Here is a 23,775-nt window from a genome sequence, read left to right as displayed (position 1 = left end):
GGAGTTTCTTGCCCCACTCCTTCAAATTATCTCTCAGTGACTGCCTCTGAAACAATTACTTTTTAAAAAAAATCCATATTAACTGTTTCTTTGTGTATAAACATATCTCCATATTCCTAGATACCTCTGTCTTTTTTCAATCTGTATTGACTGTTCTCTGGGCCTGCTTCTTATATGTTGCACTGTAGTGTTTCCCAGATTGCATGTCTTTCTCTGTCTTTATCTATATCTCTCTTTTGTTGTAGTACATCTTTAGTAAAATCCAGAGAAGGATGGACAGAAAATAACATATCTGGGTCCTTGAATCAATGAATCTATGTTATGGCCTTGAATGGTACTTTTTCCTCACAATTCTGAAAGCACTGTTTCATTATCTTCTAGCATTCTTACTGATGACAGAATTCTGAAGCCATTCTCTCTTGCTTCTATGCATACCACCTGTTTTTCCTCTCTGGAAGATTTCAAAATCTTCATCTCCGGTGTTATAAAACTTCACAATGACAAACTTTTGTGTGAGTGTTTCTTTAGCCACTGCTTAAGGTATCTGGGCTTTTTCAATTTGTAGCCTCCTGTCATTTGGGTCTGGGGAATTTTCTAGTATTATTTCATTGATAATTTACTCATCTGTATTTTCTCTTTTTGCAAAAATTCTACAACTTGGTTTTCAGCCTTACTGGATTGATCATCTATATCTCTTTTATTTTCTCTTTCTCTGTTTTCCGGGGGATTCATTAACCTTCTCTTCCAACACTTCAAATCACATTATTATTTTGGCTATTACATTTTTAATTTCTAGATAGCTTTTACATTTTCTGTTTAATTTTTTTACAGAAGTCTTTTTTTTTAATCGACTGTCACATAATCTCTTACTTCCTTGAAAGTTTTAGAGTTTTAAAAAGAATTTTCTTCTTCTTACATTATCTCTGTCTTCTCTGGGCCCCTTTTTTCTGTTTACTTAGGATGATTAGGCGGAAGCCAGCTGTTTCACTGGAGAGTTACAAAATGTATTTTTTTCTGGAGCTATTCAGTTTCTGCTTTGCACAATCAGTAACTGCTACTTCATCTGATCTTGGTTTAAAAAAAACTGTTGACATTTTTAATCTGCTGTTGTTTCTTCTCCAATTCTCTTAATTTTAAAGAGGTTCTTAGGCAGGCAAGGAGAAGAATTTATATGATCAGCCTGTCACTTTCAGCTAGAATCTACTGGAGAAACGTAAAAGCCCTCAAAAATACAATTTTTGGATTACTCTTGGTGGTGATTGTTAATGGAGGCAGCAAGATTTATAGAAGTAGTCTTAAAATCTCATTTTTCAGCTTTCTCTGTGAACCCATTAGCTCGGCTGGGCAGAGCACGGTAAAATAATGCCAAGGTCATGAGTTTGATTTCCGTGAAGGTCAGTTAAACTTACCTAATTTCACGGGCTGTCTTCTCCCTCATCTCAGAGAAAATTAAGAATATTGTTTTGAGTAGCTATAAAATAGGCAGGGAATAACACAGCTTTCATTTTACTGCTGTCATTAATACTGTGTCCTATGCAGCTGCAGGAACTTAAAAAGAACAAAAACCACTGGAAAATTGAAGGGAAATGTTAAGAAAAAGAGTACAGGGCTATTGCTGAAACCATTTGGTGTCATTTCAGGGGCTTTGTAGGGCTCTGGTACCACAGTCCTTTATGTTTCAGTGCAGAAAATAATTCAGTGAGAGGCAGTGTGATAGATAGGAAGTGATTTATTAGAATAGGATGCTTGTGAGAATTACAAGCAGGCAGGCAAGGGGGTGCCACACCCTGAGAACTTACTTGGCTATAGTTTCATAATCATAGGAAAAGGGGGAAATCATGGGAAGGGGGAAAATAACTTCTTTGTATTTCTTGAGTAGAGCTCATGCTTTCATCATCAGTTCCTCCACCAGGTCGACAGGTGAGTTTTCTTGTCCTTACTTGGTCAAGCTAGGTCCGCAAATTATTGTTTTTGGTGTGTGCAGAAAGCATGTCCTAGGGATCATTAACTTACTGAGCTCACTGGGCAAGATGTTGTTTTATTGTTTGGGGACATGTCTCATGCTTCTGCTGCATGGGTTTTATTGCTAAGCAAGCCTGCTTGGTTTTGTGGTTAAGTAGACCTGCTCTCTTGAGTAATCGTTAACTTACAGGGGTCTCCCATATTTTTCTACTTACAATCCCCTACTGGGATTAACTATTTAATCACCGACTTTGTCCCTTTCCTCTGTCCCTGTCATTACTACAAAGCAATTTACTTTTGCTGGAAGAAAATAAAATATGCCTTAGATTGTCTCCTAGAAGCAGACTCTTACTTAGTGATTGATGGAGAAAGGTTTTTTGAGAAGTACTTTCAGGGACAGCACCTTTAAGGAATGAAAGCAATGGGAAAAGCTGATCTTTGATCCAGTCACAAGAGAGGCCTCCACAAGAAGTTTTGGAGCTGGGAGTCCCTTCACACATGTTCCACCTTGAGACAAGAGGCCAGTCATTTATAACCTCACATTGACCAGTTATCGGGTGAGAACTATCTTTGGGAAAGAAGCATAAACTTTTGAAAGAATGGCTTTCATTAGCTGATGGAAATTTCCAGAGTGTTTTGAATCAAATTTGGGCCACCAGTGAGCTGGAGTAGCAGACCATAATATTGACTATACTTTATAGAGTACTGTCCTTTTGAAAGTCCAAGATCTGAGATGTTGGTTCTTCTTTTTATTTCTCCTAGATTCTTATGGGGAGAAGAAAATGAGTGGTTAAATGGCAGAAGTATAACTATATTTGGAGTGAGAAGGAGCAAAAGATCTGTTCAGTCCATAAACCAGACAATTATGCTCCAAGAAACGAAATGAATGGAGTAAACTCTCCAAGGGTTTGAGTATTTTTATTCCATATTATTGCTTGCACTTGTGCATTTTGAGTATATTTGCTTTGGTTAGCAATCGTTCTTAGGTTTTAAAAATGAAGCCAAAGTTGTTATTTTTAGGTTTATGCTGTTAAATTTGGGGTAAGTTCAAAGATAATACCTCCAGGAGGAAGAAAACACTCAGGGTGTATTTCAACTTTGGTTAACAGAGCACAGAAAAGTAATGGTCAAAAATTCTCACTAATTTTTCACTCTTTATTTATGGAGAAAGAGTAAACTAGTAACTCATTACTGAAATAGATGTCTTTGAGCATATATATATATATATATATATATACACATATTTTTAAATTAGTACATTATTTTAATATTTATGGCAGGAATCTATAATATTGCCTATACTGCATGCTCTAAAATTGTATTTTGTTGTTGTCAGTAAAAATATTTTTAATGCTTCAGAAAAAATGATTGAGGATAACAGGGTATCAGTTAGAGTAGTCCCATTTCCATTTCCTTAACTAAGGTTTTCCTTAAGGTTTTCCTTCCATTTCCTTAACTAAGGTTTATGTATGCTATTTTATCTCTAATAATTACATTTTACTTCTTGGAAAAGAGAAATTTAATGACATCTTTTGATTCATTTTGTCGTTTTTTAAAAATCAGAAGTTCAGTATTTTCTAGGCCAAGGTATATCAAAATTATTCAAAACATAGCTAAATAAAACAATGGCTTGAAACTTTACTTATTTTCCTTCAAACTTAAAGTCTGTGGAAAACCAAAGATAAAGAAAGAAAGCAGAACTTCACAACCTATAAGTCTATTTCTCATTGCCGGGAAACTGAAGAACATTAATCAACTAACCCAAAACTGTAAAAGAGGGAGGGAGCAAATTTTTGTTAAGCAGTGACTTAATGGGTTCAGCATGACAAGATGCACTGTGAAGACGAGTGGTAGCTGAGTCATGTGTAGGCAACAACTAAGCTTCAACAGACATCTGAATTTAGCATCCCGTGGTAATTGAGAACAAAGTAAGTTGGTTTGTCTGTGTTGCAATAAAGGCTGGGAATATGGTGTCAGCATCATCTCAGAGAATCTTCAGAAAACTCTGGAGGTTAGGCTCATACAATTCAAAAGCTACTTTACATAGACAGTAAAATACGTCTTCTTCCTTCTTCTGTTCTCCAGCCTTCTCATTCCCTTGCCAGAGGCAAACATTGTTTCCATTCCATTTCGTTGTGTATTTGCCCCTAAGATATTCTAAAATGTAGGTTTTAAAAATCCACACTTGCCTTTCTACTTTTGCCCCATTACCTCCTTGTCATTTAGAATCAATATAATAACTTTGAAAAAGAATTTTGTCTTAGGAGTTTATAGAAAACCTCTTGGCTCTTAATGATCAATTACTACTTTTTCTTAAAGTGATCCTGTGCAGTGTGTATGTGTCCTCAAATTTCTCCTGCGACAGATTTCTATGGTTTCTGGGGTTATATATTGAAATTTCTTTGCGGGCCAGACAGGAAATCAAAATATATAAGATGGCTGGGAGAAGACAGCAGGAAGTGGAGGGCAGGGTACAAACTGAAGTGCCTAGTCTAAAGGTATTTCAAATACCAAGACTGTTATATATATAGTTCAACTAAATTATCTACTTTTGTGGTCCCTTATTGTATAATTTGCTCTTCTTAAAATCATAAACATATTTACCCACCATTTAGTATTGGTAAGACTAAGTCTTCTAACACTTAGTCTGTTTTTTCTAATTTCTTCATAATTACAAAAAGCACTTTAAAACTTTTAGGATCCTGATAGATAATGTGGTTGGGTCCCAAGAGGAACTAAAGAGCCTCTTGATGAGGGTGAAAGAGGAGAGTGAAAATGCTGGCTTCAAACTCAACATTCAAAAAACTTAGATTGTGGCATCTGGTCCCATCACTTCCTGGCAAATAAATGGGGGAAAAGTGGAAATGCTGTCAGATTTTCTTTTCTTGGGCTCCAAAATCACTGCATCACTGCAGACAGTGACTGCAGCCATGAAAGTAAAAGACACTTACTCCTTAGAAGGAAAGTCATGACAAACCTAGACAGCATATTAAAAAGCAGAGACATCACTTTGCTAACAAAGGTCCATATAGTCAAAGCTATGGTTTTTCCAATAGTCACATATGGATGTGAGAGTTGGACCATAAAAAAGGCTGAGAGCCCAAGAATTGATGTTTTCAAACTGTGGTGCTGGAGAAGACTCTTGAGAGCCTTTTGGACAACAAAAAAATCAACCCTGAATATTTACTGGAAGGACTGATGTTGAAGCTGAAGCTCCAATACTTTGGCCACCTGGTGCAAAGAGCTGACTCAATGGAAAAGACCCTGATGCTGGGAAAGATTGAGGGCAGGTGGAAAAGGGGGCAACAGAGGACAGGATGGTTGGATGGCATCCCTGACTCAATGGACATGAGTTGGAGCAAACTCCAGGAGATAGATAAGGACAGGGAAGCTCGGGGTGCTGTAGTCCATGGGGTCGAAAAGAGTTGGACACAACTTAGTGACTGAATAACAACAAGGGATTTAAATATAGTATGGAAATGTTTTGCATTCATTGGGCAGAATCACAGCATGTTTAAGGACACAAGCTCTGAAGTCAGAGAGACCTGAGTTTGAACTTTGGCTTGGACATTGGCCAGATTGGGCAAATTCCTTAAGCCTTTGGCCTACTTAGCTTCTTTATCTACCAAAGAGGATAACAATCCCTTTGCTTTGAGGATTATATTAGATAATATAGGTTAAGTGCCTGACACCTACTTGGTGCGTAATAAGTTATCTCAATTTTCAATACTTTGTTTCTTCTTAACCAATTTTTTCCTACATTTTTTTTTGCCATGCCACATGAGACCTTACGAACCAGGTAAGGTTGGTACTAACCTTCCCCAACTAGGAATTGAACCCATATCCTCTGTATTGGAAGCATGAAGTCTTAACCACTGGACTGCCAGGGAAGTCCCTTTTTCTTCCTTGCTTTAATCCAAAGGTCATTTTTGACAAAAGACAGAAACAAGACAGGTTTGTTTTATTGGCTGAATTATTGGATTCGGCCAATAATAAATATTTATTGAATATCTTTTATGACAGGTATAGTTTTTGCAGACCGAGTATTGATGACAAAGTTCCTCTGCTCATGGAACTTACTTTAGAGTGAGGAGACAGACAACAAACAAATTAACAATGTATAATACAATTTCAGGTATTGATAGGTGCTAGGATTTAACTTGGGACTTCCCTGGTGGCTCAGATGGTAAAGTGTCTGCCTACAATGCAGGAGACCCAGGTTCAGTCCCTGGGTCAGGAAGATCTCCTGGAGAAGGGAATGGCATTAGACTTCCCAGGTGGTGCTAGTGGTAAAGAATCTGCCTGCCTATGCAGGAGATGTAAGAGACTCAGGTTTGATCCCTGGCTTGGGAAGATCCCTTGGAGGAGGGCACGGCAACCCGCTACGTATTTTTGTCTGGGGAATCCCATGGACAGAGGAACCTGGCAGGCTGTGGTCCATAGGGTTTCAAGAAGTTGGACACGACGGAAGCAACTTAGCACACACACATGGTACAGAGTAAAGCAGAGTTAAGAACCTCAGGTGTGAAGGTAGTGGAGGCCCAATGGAGTAGAATATTGATAAATCATAATTACTGGGCGCCTTGTTGACACAAAGGTAGGAACCAATGAATTAACATTGCCATTGGACCCAAGAGGTAGGTTAGTTCATTTTTCTGCACATCCTCCTTAGCATTTATTCACAAGTCTTATTAGTTCATTTGGTTTCAGCCTTGCTGATACTTTATGTTAGAGCCAATCTCTTATATTTGCTTTTGGCTATGGATCTTACTTTGTGTCTTCTGGGTTTTTTTGTTGTTGTTAAGAATTGAGTTTATGATATGTTGCACACTTGAAACTAATATGGTGTTAAATGTCAATTATATCTCAGTTAAAAAAAGTACAAAAAGGCAGTATTGGAGGAACAACAACAAGCTATTAAAAAAAAAAGAAGAAGAACCAAGGGACTTACCTGGTGCTTCAATGGCTAAGACTCCACACTTCCAATGCAGGGGTCTTGGGTTTGATCCCTGTGTTAAAGCCCACATGCTGCAACGAAAAGTTTGTGTGCCACAAATAAAGATCCTGCATGCTGCAATTAAAGATCCTGCATGCCCCAACTCAGACCCAGCACCACCAAATAAATAAATATTAAAAAGAAAGAATTGAGATTATCAGAGACCTTCCTGTGTAACCACAGTTACTTCCCTGACTCCCTCTTGATTTTAGTCTTACCAGAGATGTTTGCAAATGCTTCCCCTAGCACTTTGCTGTTGGTAACTGTAGTCATGTAGCCATCCTACCATAGACCATGTCTGGCTTCTCCTTGTACAAACCTTGAGACACAATTCATTTTTTGCCACATTCCCTCTAAAACAAATCTGCTCCACAAAATATTGGGAAGAAAAGCCAATTTTTACTATTGATTTCATTGGAAGAAAAAAGTGTAGCGTTATAAGGCATACCACACAACAAATAATTTTCAGTTCCCAGTTGGACTTTTCTATCCCCTTCCCAAAATGCTGCCAGCCACAGGGTGTCTCACTGTCTTCTAACCCTTTGTATACTCTCCCCATAGAGTATTTTAGGACTTCTCAACTTCTGCAAGTTACAATTTTCTACCTTCCCATAGACTTTTATTTTTTAATGGTTTTATGAATTATAGTTGATTTATAGTGTTGTGTTAGTTTCTGATGTACAGCAAAGTGATTCAGTATATGTGTGTGTGTAGTATATTCTTTTTCAGATTCTTTTCCGTTAGGTTATTACAATATATGGAATACAGTTCTCAGTGCTATACAGCAGGACCTTGTTTTTTATTTTATATATTGTTACACATATATGTTAATCCCAAACTCCTAGTTTATCCCTCTCTCCACCTTCCCCTTTTGGTAACCATAAATTTGTTTTCTATGTTTGTGAATCTGTTTGTTTTGTTAGGAAGTTTATTTGTGTCATTTTTTTTTTTTAGAGTCCACAAAAAGTGATGTCATTCAATCTATAGACTTTTGAAGCCTAACCTCTTCTAACTTGGTCTAGCACAGTAGGTCTCCTCCTAGGGAAGGATTCATCTGCTCCCTTCCCCACAGTCTTCTTACTTATCTTGTTACATTTCCAGTTCTCTTTTTCCAGACCAAATCTTTCGTATGAACTCTTGTTCTCTTTTTTTTTTTTTTTTTCCGCGCCTGAACTCTTGTTTTCTGTATCTAGTTGCCATCTGCCTTCTCTGCCTAAGTGTCTTGTAGGTACTTTATTTGATCATGTGTTAAATCAAGCTTGCGTTCTTTCCTGTCTTTCCATTCTGTTTCTCTTCTGAGTTTTCTGTCTCAGAAAATGGTACCACCATCTACTCAGGTACTTTAAGTTAGAAACCTGAGAACCATCCTTGACTCTTTCCTCCTTTCTCATACCTTCTGTGTTATCATTGCTTGCATCAGTTTAGCAATCAATTACCAGGTTCTGTTGAGTCTATTTCCTAAGATTTTAAAAATCTACTTCTTTCCATCCCCACTTGTCATAATGAATGGGTTTCTTTTGCTCAAAAATGTACAATGCTCTATTGTTTGGCAAATAAAAACTTTTTTGCCTTTAAAATGAATATTAACATGAAAACATTTTATTATGATCAGAGGATTATCAGTAGTTTCCCTTTCAATAAAGCCGTTTACATCTGATTAATTTGTAAAGATCCCTTTCTCTACCTTCTTCTTTTTTAGTGTTTATCTTCATGAAAGATATACACATCTCTAAAGATAAAAATAATATTGTAAGATTTGAAACTAAAATGAGCAGTCCATCACATTTTACACTTTCCTTCTCTGTAGAGGCAGCACTTTTCAACTCTTAATTCGTTTGGTATTCCAGATCTGTAAGCATACTATCTTTCTACTTCTTCTTTTTTTTTTTTTAAATTTAATTTTTATTTATTTTTGGCTGTGCTGGGTCTTTACTGCTGCATAGGGGCTTTCTCTAGTTGTGGTGAGTGGGGCCTACTCTTCCTTGCAGCCCACGGGCTTCTCACTGCCGTGGCTTCTCTTGTTGCAGAGCACAGGCTCTAGGGGTGCAGGCTTCAGTAGTTGGGGTGCATGGACTTAGTTGCTCTGCAGCATGTGGAATCTTCCCGGAGCAGGGATCGAACCCATGTCCCCAGCATTGGCAGGCCAATTCTTCACCTCTGGACCACGAGGGAAGTCCCTTTTTTCTTTTTCTAATTGAAGTGTAGTTGGTTTACAATATTATATTAGTTTCAGATGTATAATATTGTGATTCAAATTTCTTCTAGATTATACTCCATTTAAAGTTATAAGATACTGGCGATATTCCCTATGTTATACAGTATGTCCTTGTAGCTTATTTATTTTATACATAAATAGTAATTTGTACCTCTTAATCCCCTCTCCCTATTGTGCCCCTCCACTCTCCTTGCTAGTAACCACTAATTTGTTCTCTGTGTCTATTGAATCTGTTTCTGTTTTGTTACATTCAGTGGTTTGTTTTACTTTTTAGATTCTACAGCTATTAATACTTCTTAATTTTGAACTTTAGGTCTTATTGTAATTTTGCTGTGGTAAAGTGTTCTATAGTGACCATGTAAAAACTGTTAACAGTTAAACCAAGTAATAAACTATGACAACTATTCTTGTACAACATTTTGTTTCCCTTAGAATTAAGTGTCTTTTTTTGAAGCTGTTGTTATATAGTTAGTTTTCTATATACTTATCAATAATTCAACCCCAGCTCTCTGCCACATATCTAAATCTCCTCTCCATTCCTTCAGCTATATTAGTCATTCTTTTGATTTAATCTTCATGGCAAAATGTCTCCGAGTATTCTGAACTGCTCCAGTGTGGACTAGCTGTCTGGTGCATGTCATTTTAGGATCTTCCTGCACCAATATCCTGGGAATTTTTACACCTCTACCTGTATACCACGTATTCTTTCTTGATTTATCCACTCCCGCTCCCCCCCTTCCCCAATTTTGATGAAGCAGGTACCAGTATCTTGCTAAGAAAGAATACATAGGAGCTAAGTTTTTGAGACCTTGTATGTCTGAACATATCCACAATTAACTGTAAGAGCTAATTGGCAGTTTGGTGAGGTATGTAATTCCAGGTTAGAAATTGCTTTTCTTCAGAATATTGAGTGTGTCTCCATTGTTGTCTAGCTTCTGTTGTTGCTGAGAAGCTGTGCTCATTTTCTGTTGCTGTTAACAAGTGACCACGAATCTAGCAGTTTAAGCAATACCTATTTATTAGCTCACAATTCTATAGATCAGAAATCTGAGCACAGCATGACCAAATTCCCTGCTTAGGATATCACAAGGCTGAAATTACCTCCAGGCTCATTCAGGACATTGGCAGAATTCAGCTCCTTGTGCTTATAAGACTTGGACCAGTATTTCCTTGTTGACTGGCAGCCAGTGACGCCTCTCAGCTGTGATCAGTCACTCAGTCATGTCCAACTCTTTGTAACCCCATGGACTGTAGCCCATCAGGCTCCTCTGAAAATGGGATTCTCCAGACCAGAATACTGGAGTGGGTTGCCATGCCCTCCTCCAGGGGATCTTCCCAATCCAAGGATCAAACCCAAGTCTCCCGCATTGTAGGTAGATTCTTTACCGTCCGAGCCACCAGGGAAGCCCAAGGTATTTCTTGCCACTTGACCTCCTTGTCTTCAAAGTCACGTATGGACAACCTCCTTTCTCAGAAAGAGCAGCATCACTTTAAAGTGTCCTTTTCATTCTGATTCGGTCAAGCTTTTCTTAAAGTCAGCTGGCCCATATAACACAACCTAATTATGAGAGTAATATCCACTGTATTTATAGTAAAACATGTACACAAGTGATGGGGAACCTTGAGGTTAGAATTCTGCCCACCACCGAAGTTCAAAATTATTTGAGTTCATATTATATGTCCTATTTTTACCTTTGGAAGCTTGTAGAACGTTTCATTGTCTTCAGGTTTCTGAAATTTCATGATGTGCCTTCATATGGGTTTATTTTTATCTATTGTGTTGCACAGTAGATGTGTTGTGTTTCTCAGTCAGGAAATACACATCTTTCAGTCCAGTTTGATTATGTTTATTGATTATTTCCTCCCTTTCATTTTCTCTGTTCTTGTTTTCTGGAACCTGAATTATTTGGATGTTGGTCCATCTGGATGAGTATTCTTATTCTTTTTCCCACTCCCTTTCCCATTTTTTAATCTCAGTTTTTTACTCTTTGCTGTACTTGTTTATCTACAACATCATCTTCTGATATTGAATTTGCATCTGGGTTGTTTAAGTCTTAATTTACAAGGGCTGATTTTATTTTTTTGTCTTGTTTGTTTGTATTATTATTATCAGTGCTCTTTTTATTTGGTGTCATGTTCTTCTTTCATTGATGCAGTGCTGTCTATTATTTATCTGAGTCTAATGAGGATATTTTTTAAGAGTATTCTTTTCTCCACATGGTCTTTTTTTCCTCCAGTTACTTTAACATATTTGTTAGAGGCTTTTCTGAGATAACTGTGAACTTTACTTATCTGTTTGAAACTGCTGAAGAGCTGATTGTAATCCTGAGCCCACGAGAAAAGCATGTGTATTGTGAAATTTACTGTAGAGTGTGCTGCATTGGCCACTAGGTTAAGGAAACCCCAGTGCTGGTATCTTTACGTCTTTCCTCTTGGATGACTCAGATAGTTCTGGAAATATATCTCAAAACCTTTTATTGGAGATTTTTGGCCTGGTTTTCAGCATCTTGGAGCTGAATGGGGGAAAGAACTGAAGGTGTATATTCCTGGTAATATATCTGGAATTCAGAATTCTCTGTGTTGTGGTATCAATATTAATATATGCCCTGGTTTTCACCAGGTGTGAACCTGGTGGAGTGCTTAGAATGGATTCTTTACCCCTCATCTTTGTCTGTTGAATTTCCACCATTCTTTAGAACTCAGTTCAGTTGACCTGCCTAGATGTAGTCCTTCCCTCTTTTGTGATGATTTAAAATATGGTTTATACCACTCATAGCACATTAAATACGCTTGCCTTGAATCATGTATAATACTTGTTTACTTATCTCTTTACTAGAGACAAGCTCTTTGAGGGCAGTGACTGTGTCTATACAATGGAGGTTCATATCATAGTTATCCTGCCCTTTATAGGCTTCTAACAAATACCTGTTGAGTGACCAGTGATCACAAAATTATGTTGATATTCTCCAAGACATATCGCTACTAATTCTTTACTGTTGGTCTTTCTGGAGAGAGGTTTTTTTTTTTTTATCTTATTCATTTGGTTTTAGATATATCATTCAGAAAAGCACATTGTGTGGTTGGAAACATAACAGGAATAGAGATGAAATGGCCCACCATCTTCCTGTATCAGCTAACTCCCATGTGGAACAGTAAGGGTCAAATATATAGATATTAAGATAAAACTATCTCCATTTCCTGCTGCCAGATTATTGTCAGAAACTTCCATGGCAGCAGGTACTACTCATCCTTAAATAATTTGAAACTAACCTCTAGCATTATCTAGTTTATGAATGGTTGACAACGCTTTTTTTTTTGGTTGACAATGTTTATGATAAGATATCTAGTCATTCTCATTCATTCTACATTTATAAGGCTCTGTTCAAATACAATCAATCTGATTATATTAATGCTATTCTCCAACAGAGATGTTCCAAAAAACTCATTTTTAATCCTAGAAAAGGCCTTTTCCCCAATACTATTAGCAATGTAGCCTGGAGTATCAGAAGGGCTCTTCTTTTTCTAGCTTCATTATTAATTTTTGTGAACATGTAACCTTTCTTATCTTGGTCTCAGCTTCATTTTGTAAAAATGACAAATAAAATGCCCTAAATGTCAAATCTCTTTTTGAAAAACATCTTGGAAGAAGCAACTTATAGAAACTCAATTTTTGCCTGCTTTTTCTTTTTTTTTTTAAAAGTATTCTATTGATGTATATTGACTTACAGTGTTGTATTAATTTCTGCTGTACAGCAAAGTGACTTAGCTATATATATATATGTATACTTTTTCATATTTTTTCCATTATGATTTATTACAGGATACTGAATATACCCTGTGCTACACAGTAGGACTTTGTTGTATATCAGTTCTTTATGTAATAGGTTGCATCTGCTAACACCAAACTCCCAACCCATTCCTCCCTAACCCCCCGCCCCCTACACATTGGCAACCACAAGTCTGTTCTTTGTCTGTGAGTCTGTTTCCTGGATAAGTTAATTTGTGTCATATTTTAGATTCAACATGTAAGTGATTCCCTTGCTTTCTGATTCACTATAGGGATTTTGAGAGCAAACCTTAAACTTCCTCCCACTTACTTTTCTGCAAATTTTTACTTAATTTCTCTTCATTTGTCAAGACTCAGCACAATTTTTACCCCCCTTAATAAGTAATCTCCCTTAATTGAAAAACAGTTGGAAATATAAAACAGAGAGGGAAATAAAATGTGTAAGCCTACCATTCATAGAAAGTAGTTTATTAATATTTTAGAATATCTTCTAATGCTTTTTTAGAGCACAAATATACTATATACATAATTTGATTAAAATTATATATAAAGTTATATCAATATCTTGCACTTTTTAATCTAAAAATGATAGTACGGATATTTTCCCATGTTGGAATCCTTTTCTGGAGATGTTGTAGTTAAAAGCACAGGCTCTATAGTCAAATTCATCTCTGGGTTCAAATCTTTCCTCTCCCACTTACTCACTATATGACTTTGAGTATGTTACTTAGCCTCTCTGTGCCAGTTTTCATATCCTACAAAATGAAGTAATAAAATAGGATTTCTGTGTTTATTAAGTAAACTACTATATACACAACACTAGAAGAATACCTGGCACATAGTAAGCACTGAGTGAACATTAGTTACTACTATTTTAAAATATTTTGAATTGAAACAAAATTCCCCATTACTTAGATATTCTGTAACTTATGTAATTAATACCTTATTATTGGGCATTTAGGTGGTTTTCAATTTTTTAATGTTGTAAATAAGCATTTTAATATGTCAGTATCTTTGTGATCACATCTAAGTTCAGTTCAGTTCAGTCGAGTCACTCAGTCGTGTCCGACTCTTTGTGACCCCATGAACTGCAGCACGCCAGGCCTCCCTGTCCATCACCAACTCCCGGAGTTTACCCAAACTCATGTCCATTGAGTCAGCATGAACACAATAAACATTGTCTTTGCAGTTCTTCCCACAGAGGATATAGAGGAGAGGGCAGTTAACCCCAGGCATATTCTCAGGACCCTGGAAGCTGAACCATAATCACATTGGCCCCTTTTCTATCTTCAATTCAGTCCATCACCAACTCCCGGAGTTTACTAAATTCATGTCCATCGAGTCGGTGATGCCATCCAACCATCTCATCCTCTGTCGTCCCCTTCTCCTCCTGCCCTCAATCTTTCCCAGCATCAAGGTCTTTTCAAATCAATCAGCTCTTCGCATCAGGTGGCCAAACTATTGGAGTTTCTGCTTCAACATCAGTCTTTCCAATGAACACCCAGGACTGATCTCCTTTAGGATGGACTGGTTGGATCTCCTTGCAGTCCAAGGGACTCTCAAGAGTCTTTTCCAACACCACAGTTCCAAAGCATCAATTCTTCAGTGCTCAGCTTTCTTTATAGTCCAACTCTCACATCCATACCTGACCACTGGAAAAACCATAGCCTTGACTAGACGGACCTTTGTTGGCAAAGTAATGTCTCTGCTTTTTAATATGCTGTCTAGGTTGGTCACAACTTTCCTTCCAAGGAGTAAGTGTCTTTTAATTTCATGGCTGCAATCACCATCTGCAGTGAATTTGGAGCCCCCCAAAAATAAAGTCAGCCACTGTTTCCACTGTTTCCCCATCTATTTGCCATGAAGTGATGGGACTGGATGCCATGATCTTAGTTTTCTGAATGTTGAGCTTTAAGCCAACTTTTTCACTCTCCTCTTTCACTTTCATCAAGAGGCTCTTTAGTTGTACATTTATCTAATTATTTACTTTGAGTTCTTAGAAATTATGAACCACATTAATTAATTAATTATTCTTTATTTCTTCCTTGACTCCCTGCCATTGTAAGAATAGTTCCAGGCAGGCAGAAAATTTGTCTTTCTTATTTAGTATTTAATTTCTAGAATCTAGAAGATTCCATGAAACATAGTAAGGACTCAATAAATTCTATTTGTTGAAAAGAGTATGTCTGGTTAAAGAATCTTGACAAATTAATCTCCATAAACACTTTACCCTAAGTCTGTGAGTGCCTAGCTCATTCCTCCCTTTCTTGTCTGACAGTGTAGTTTACATTTTTTGTGTGAAGCATCTTTGATAATATCCATGAGAGATTGTTGCTCTTCTGGTATGCTGTTTGTCATACTTCACTAGCTCGATGCTTATTAAAGAAGGTGCTTAGCCTTATCCTTTTTCATTGCTACTCAGTGTTCTGTGTATAGAATGATCTGCTTTAGTTAATCTTGTCTGTTCATGATCATTTCCATTTTCATGACTGTACTGGGCTCAGTTCAGTTCAGTTCAGTTGCTCAGTCGTGTCCGACTCTTTGCGACCCCAAGAATCTCAGCACGCCAGGCCTCCCTGTCCATCACCAACTCCCGGAGTTTACTCAAACTCATGTCCATTGACTCGGTGATGCCATCCAGCCATCTCATCCTCTGTCGTCCCCTTCTCCTCCTGCCCCCAATCCCTCCCAGCACCAGAGTCTTTTCCAATGAGTCAACTCTTCGCATGAGGTGGCCAAAGTATTGGAGTTTCAGCTTTAGCATCAGTCCTTCCAATGAACACCCAGGGCTGATCTCCTTTAGAATGGACTGGTTGGATCTCCTTGCTGTCCAAGGGACTCTCAAGAGTCTTCTCCAACACCATAGTTCAAAAGCATCAATTCTTCAGTGCTCAGCTTTCTTTACAGTCCAACTCTCATATCCATACACAACCACTGAAAAAACCATAGCCTTGACTAGACGGACCTTTGTTGGCAAAATAATGTCTCTGCTTTTTAATATGCTATCTTGGTTGGTCATAACTTTCCTTCCAAGGAGTAAGTGTCTTTTAATTTCATGGCTGCAATCACCATCCGCAGTGATTTTGTAGCCCAAAAAATAAAGTCTGACACTGTTTCCACTGTTTCCCCGTTTATTTGCCATGAAGTGATGGGACCAGATGCCATGATCTTAAGTTTTCTGAATGTTGAGTTTTAAGCCAACTTTTTCACTCTCCTCTTTCACTTTTATCAAGAGGCTCTTTAGTTCTTCTTCACTTTCTGTCATAAGGGTGGTGTCATCTGCATATCTGAGGTTATTGATATTTCTCCGGGCAATCTTGATTCCAGCTTGTGCTTCTTCCAGCCCAGTGTTTCTCATGATATACTCTGCATATAAGTTAAATAAGCAGGGTGACAATATACAGCCTTGACATACTCCTTTTCCTATTTGGAACAGTCTGCTGTTCCATGTCCAGTTCTAACTGTTGCTTCCTGACCTGTATATAGGTTTCTCAAGAGCCAGGTCAGGTGGTCTGGTATTCCCATCTCTTGAAGAATTTTCCAGTTTATTGTGATCCACACAGTCAAAGGCTTTGGGATAGTCAATAAAGCAGAAATAGATGTTTTTCTGGAACTCTCTTGCTTTTTTGATGATCCAGCGGATGTTGGCAATTTGATCTCTCGTTCCTCTGCCTTTTCTAAAACCAGCTTGAACATTTGGAAATTCACGGTTCACATATTGCTGAAGTCTGGCTTGGAGAATTTTGAGCAGATAAGGCAAATTCCTTCTATGCAACTAACTTGAGGCAAGTTAAGCAAACAGGGTAATTATCTTAACGACAAGGAATTTTCTTACTGAATTCAAGGATAATGCAGTGAGAGACTCTGGAAGGGTGTAGAGACTCTTGAACCAAGCAAATAAGGATTTTTCTCTTGCTCCTTCATCTTGCAGATCAATTTTCCCCACTTCTCTGCCTATTTATGGCTCCTGATGTTACATGTTACAGTTCCGCCTTGCTTAAAGACTAACCTACCTGTTTTGAGTTCCAATTTATACTGTCTGAGATAGAGAATTTGATTGACCTGACTTGGTTTGGGCCAAGCATCCAGGGAAGTCTAGTCAGTCTTGCCATAGTATAGGAATCACACAGTAGATCTTGGTTATCAGGTTCTCATTCCTGTGAAGGGAGGGTCAGTTGGCCAAGAAGTTCGAGTTTTTCTGTAATGCCTTACAGAAAAAAAAAAAACGAATGCACTTTTTGGCCAACCCAGTATTTTGAGCTGAGCAGAAATTCCTAAAATATTTGCCATAATAATCTTATGCAGATCCTTTCCTTGCCTGAATTTGTCGGTTCACCTAAACTTTATATATCCTTAAAATCCCCCAAAGAATCTTCCTTTTTAGAACTATAAACATACCTGGATAGTCCAAAAAAAATTTTTTTAAAACCTCTGTTCTTCTTGAGAACTTACTTTCTGCCCTTAGTATTTAGTATTATATTAAGCAATAGGTTACTTTCTAATTGTTTAATTCAGAGAGCTTTTGATTTCCAAGCTGGTACATATTTTGAGGAGGAGCAAAATCTCTCAAATTTTATTTCTATACACTTAGAAGGTATTCGATTAATATTTGGTAAATTGATTGCATTCCTTGATAACAGCTTTGATTTCATTGAAAGAGAACTCATCCTGTCAAGAGAAAAGATTCTATCTTATGTATTACGCATAGAAAAAGTTTACTGATAACCAGTAGAACAATAGGTATATTTGATACACCTCCAGTTTGTGAACAATTTTTCATATCATCACCATCTTTGTTGAATTCTTGTCATCTATCTGAGAGAAATAATATGAAATAATAATGATAAAATGAAATAATAACTTAATTACTCTCATTTTGGTTCCCTGTTGCTTCTCTTGCTCCTTTCCAACTCATTCTTCTCACAGTAGCAAAAAGATCTTCATGAAATACAAATCCACTCATGTCATCCCTCTCTTTAAAATCCTTCTGGTGACTGTACATTGTACTCAGAAAAACATCCAAACTTTTCCATGGCCAGTAAAACTCATTGTGATCTGACCCCACCATATGTCTTAAACCTCGTTTTCCAAGTCACTCTCCCCTTGCTCATCTTGTTCTGACTACCCAGTCTTCTTTCAGCTCCTGGAGCACATCAAGATCTTTCCTCAGGGTCTTTGCATGTGCTATTATCGCCTCTGTCAAGAGAGCTGCAGCCTTCACAATCTGCTGCTCTTTCAGGTGGTGATGGTGGTGGTTTAGTCACTGAGTCATATTTGACTTTTGCAACCCCGTGGACTGTAGCCCACCAGGCTCCTCTGTCCATGAGGTTTTCCAGCCAAGAATACTGGAGTGGGCGGCCATTTCCTTCTCCAGGGGATCTTCCTGACCCAGAGATCAAACTCACATCCTTGCAGGCAAATTATGTACTGCTGAGCCACTGGAAACCCTGTACTTTTAGGACTCAGCTTAAATGTCATCATCTTTTACTGACTTGACTTTTCCTGAATTCTCTCTAAGATCATTTTCCTCTGTTTGTTTCTATTTTAACGTAATGAATTCGTGTTTATTTCCTTTCTTCATGGAATGTTCACAACTCACAGCTATTTAATTTTTCTCCTCACATTTTTTTGGGGGGGCTCTGTTTATCATCTGTCAGATGATAAACTTCCTGTGCAGGGACTGTGCTGGGTTCTTTTTCCCTCCTTATTGTAGCTCTGACACCTTCCGCAGAGCCTGGCATATAGTAGCTATTCGGAATATATTTGTTAATTTCATAACCTAATGAATAATAAGATAAACAGAATGGAACTTAGAATGCTAATTTTTCAATAGTCCCATGTGATTCCAGTTGTTGTTCTGTTGCTAAATAGTGTCTGACTCTTTTCAACCTCATGGACTGCAGTACACAAGGCTTCCCTGTCCTTCAGCATCTCCTGGAATTTGCACAAACTCATGTCCATTGAGTTGGTGATGCCATCCAACCTTCTCGTCTTCTATTGTCCCCTTCTCCTGCCTTCAATCTTTCCCAGCATCAGGGTCTTTTCCAGTGAGTCAGTTCTAAACATCAGGTGGCCAATGTACTGGAGCCTCAGCTTCAGTCCTTCTAGTGAATATTTAGGGTTGGTTTCCTTTTGGATTGAGTGGTTTGATCTCCTTGCTGTCCAAGGGACTTTCAAGATAGTAAGGGGTTCCAGGATGATTAGAAGGTGAATGTCCATGATTGACACTATGTCATTTTAAGTAAATAATTTCATCTTTCTGTTCCTCAGTTTTCTTATAGATAACTAGAACATAATCATATCCTATGAATTTGTTAATGGAAACATTACTCATCAAGGCATTTGGAAGTGATGCTGAGTGACCATACTGCTAATTAGGCATGCAAATGGGGTGTGTGTATGCATGTGTATGTTTAGTGCAAAGTGTACAGATGGATGTGTTTTTCTCCCCCAAAACTGGGAAATCTGTCTGTGCAAATTAATGGAAGTTTTTCTGTTGATAGAGATGATTACATGATAAAAAGATCTCTTATCAAACCTTCATTATTTAACTTGTACTTTTTCAAGATTGAGGAGGAAAAAAAAGAGACTTGCAGAATCTTAAGAGGGGAGAGAGTATTCTGAAATCGTGATAGTAGATTTCTGACTTTTATCTTTGTCTACACTAACAAGATGAACACTATTGTCAGAAGGTTCTAAAGCCAATCTCTGTAGACCTGGAATCAAAAGGGTATATTGCATTTAGTTTCTGGAATTTTTTTCTAACAGCTTGACTTTTTACACTTTGTAGTACCTACCTTACGTATTTACAGCACTTTGCAACACACTTTTACATTCCTAAACAGGAGCAAAATTATCAATATTTTAGATGTATGGAACCTGAAATAACACAGTTTGCCCTCAGGTTATACAATAAGTAAGAACTGATGGGGTGAGGGCAGGCGAGAGATGGAGGTAGATAAGTGCTCTCAAACCCTAGCCTTTTGATTTCTGGTCCATAGTTTATTCCACTACCCTAAGCTATCTCTCTCATAAGTACTAGGTGCTAAACTGACATTTCCTGGTGGTCCTGACACTTGCAAATAAGTAGTGAAAATCATATTATAAACAGAATCACTCAATGACAAAAATTTGTAACTATGCAAGCATCTAGAATATTAACCTTAGTGATCTCACCAATATTCATATATAAAACCTCTTTTCTTTGGTTCATGACTTGATATGCTTTTTAAAATATAGTAAGTCCCCACATATTCCATTCTGAGAGTACATTCATAAGTCTTATTTGTTCCTAAATCCAACAAAGTTAGCCTAGGTACCCAGCTAATACAATCAGCTGTATAGTACTGGGCTGTAATAGGTTTATAACACTTTTTGCAAAAATAATACATACATAAAAAATAAACATAAATGTAGAACATTTAAAATCTTATAGTACAGTACCTTGAAAAGTACAGTAGTGCAGTACAAAAGCTGGCATATAGGGACTGGCACACATGTTTACATCTTTGAAAGTTAGCAACTTGAAGGTTCATATGTAGGGGACTTACTGTAATGACTACGCAGTTCTAAAAATATGCATCTATTAACTATTTTGCCACCTGAAGTTCAAAACCATCTTGATCGCCTAGTGCCCTCTACTGAAACAGCCATAGTATAACAATCAATTTCTTCTAAGAGACTGATAATTTATTGTTCTTAGGATCACAAAGGGCTTTCAATTTTGTACTGGCTCTTCAACAAATCTTTATTTCTAAGTATATTGTATTATATATGAAGAAATTATATTGCCAATACTTAGCTCAGCAACCAATTCAGAGGTCACTCCATAAATGTTTGGTGAATTAATTTTGGTTTATTCTAATAGTTCTCATGTGACAGTCTACAGTGGCATTCTTTTATAAAGTAATATCATTCTTTTGCAGTTTTAATTGGTCCTCAGTAACTTCCTCTTCCACTCCTAGAGGCTTACCTTGAGGCTTGACAGCCAGAGTGATTTCTAATCTTTCCCCATTCCCCCTTTCCCCTGGTTGTCAGTTTCGGTTTTGTTTGAAGTACACTGGAAGTTTATAAGAGCTTTGGCTTTTGAGTAAGACAGATCTGAGTTTATATCCAGACTGCCATTTCCTTGAACAAGTTAGTTACTCATCCTTTTAAAGATTTTCCCATATGCAGAATGGAGAAATAGTCAAATCTAACTCCTAGGATGACTGTGAGGATAGAAATGATGTAATGCAAATAAAGGACTCAGCACAATGCTTATCGCTTAGCAACTGCTCAGTTACTGTTAGCTTTTACTATTATTATTATTTTTTTTATTATAGTTTAGCTTAAGCATTAGGTTTGTCTTGAATATTGAATTCACTGGCTGAGTGAATGCCCCGAAGGACTGGTTGTTGCCATACTTAACAGCATCTCCAGAATGTATTTGTTTAATAAAAATTTTTTCTTTCAAGGAAGGAAATTTCTGAAGAAGATCCCCACATTCTAGAATTCATTTTCATATCTCATGTTCTAACAATTTTTAGCCCAAAAGACTTGCCCAAGACTCCTATTCTTTTGAGCCTCTTTATACTTGCCATTTTTTGTTTTTCCTCATTCTTTGTGAAAGTGGCAAATAATTTTCATTTAATAAAATCTGAGGGAGTAGAGCACCAAGAAGAGGAAATTTGGAACCATAGAAGTGGAATAAGATCAGACAAACAAGATTTTGTGTATTTTGCTATACTTATATAAAGGAGTTGGCTACATTTTAATTTTGTTTTAGTAAAAGAAAAATCTTCAGTTTTCAGGGTTTTTATTTAATCTAAATTTTTGTCACAGTATAGGATGTACATAGTTTAAAAAGTCAAATTATATTATAAGGATTTTAATGAAAAATGTGATCTCTGGACTTGTCTTTCCTCCAAGATTACCCTCCTCCCTCCATTTCCGTGAGTCACTGCTTTCAAATCTTTAAGCTGGCTGTTGTGGTATTTACACTCAAATGTCTAAATAACATGTCTATACTGCTATATCTTTTTAAAAAATTGTTGTATAGTTGCTCTACAATGTTGTGTTAGTTTCTGCTGTACAACGAAGTGAATCAGCTATATGAACACATATGTCCCCTCTCTCTTGGACCTCCTTCCCATTCCACTCCCCATTCCACCCATCCAGGTTAGCACAGACCAACAAGCTGAGCTCCTTGTGCTATACAGAAGCTTCCCACTAGCTATCCATTCTACACACAATAGTGTATTTGCATCAATCCCAATCTCCCAATTTATCCCACCCACTCCTTCCTCCCCACCTTGTCCAAAAGTCCATTCTCTACATCTGTGTCTCTATTCCTGTCCTGCAAATAGGTTTATCTGTAGCATTTTTCTAGATTCCACATATATGCATTAATGTACAATGTTTTTATCCTTCTGATTTCATTCTGTATGATGGTCATTAGGTCCATCCACATCTCTGCAAATGACCCAGTTTCATTCCTTTCTATGGCTGAGAAATATTGGAATGGATTTCCATTTCCTACGCCAGGGGATCTTCTCACTCCAGGGATCAAACCTACATCTCTTGAGTCTCCTGCACTGGCAGGCAGATTCTTTATCACTGCACCACCCAGGAAGCCTTGCTGCTGTATTGGATCCCATTTCCTGGGTCCTGTATCTCCCGCTATACTAGATATCCAATATTCTAGATTCTGCCCCCTCAACTCCTCTCCCCACTTTGCCACTCTGCTATATACAGGCATAGCTTGCTTTATTTCACATTGCAGATAACACATTTTCTACAAATTAAAGTTTTACAGCGGCCCTGCATTGAGCAAGTCTATCAGCACCATTTTTCCAACAGCATTTACTCACTTGGTATTTTGATATCACATTTTCATAATTTTTAGATTATTTCAAGCCCTCCACTAGCAAAATAAATTATGACTCACTGAAGGCTCAGATGATGGTTAGCATTTTTTAACAATTAAGCATTTTTAAATTAAGGTACATACTTTTTTTTTTAAGACACAGAACTATTGCTCACTTAATAGACTATAGCATAGTGTAAACATAACTTTTATATGCCCTAGGAAACCAAAAAGTATGTGTGACTTGCTGTGATACTTGCTTTATTGTGGTAGTCTGGAGCCAAATCTGCAATAACTCTGAGATAAGCCATTCTTTTTGTTTTTTGTTAGGGTTTGGCTAATTGGAGGCTCAGCATTTGATGTGAGGGAGGAAACTGAAAATGGAGTATTTATTCTCCTGACTCCTTCCCTCTGTCTAAAGTCACAACTCCTGTCTGGTAGTCTCCACCAGATAGCGCTGTCTCTTATCTCTGGTTTCACTAACCACTCCTGCCCCTTGCCCTTTCAGGCCCAGAGGCGTTACTAGGTCCAGAGTACTACTCTACACCTTATTGCTTTCCCTAAACCCTGTCCATGCCCTTCTGAACAGTCCCTTTATTAAACTGTCTTCAGTTACCCAGTTTGATGTACCATCTGGTTCATTCCGTCTTTTTGGTGATACGTTCTTCAGCAGCTTCCTGAGAAAGGGTATATGAGAAGCAGGGTATATGTGGACTTGTTTGTCCACAAATGTCTTAATTCTATCCGTACACATGACCACTAGCTTCGCAGGGATGGATATCTAGGTTAGAAATAATATTCCCCCATACTGTTCTTGCTTCATTGTTTTCTACCTTCAACTGTTGCTACTGAAAATTCTGAAGATATTCTGGTTTTTAACTCTTTGCATGTGACTTTGTTTTCCTTCTAAGAGCTCTTATAATCTTTTCCTAATCCCGGATTTGAAATTCAACCATGATGTGCCTTGA

This window comes from Bos grunniens, chromosome 16 (genome assembly GCF_055505025.1).
Source record: "Bos grunniens cultivar Pamir isolate PY7600 chromosome 16, Bosgru_T2T1.0, whole genome shotgun sequence".
In the NCBI taxonomy this organism is placed as follows: domain Eukaryota; kingdom Metazoa; phylum Chordata; class Mammalia; order Artiodactyla; family Bovidae; genus Bos; species Bos grunniens.
Note: the sequence above shows the minus strand (reverse complement) of the source record.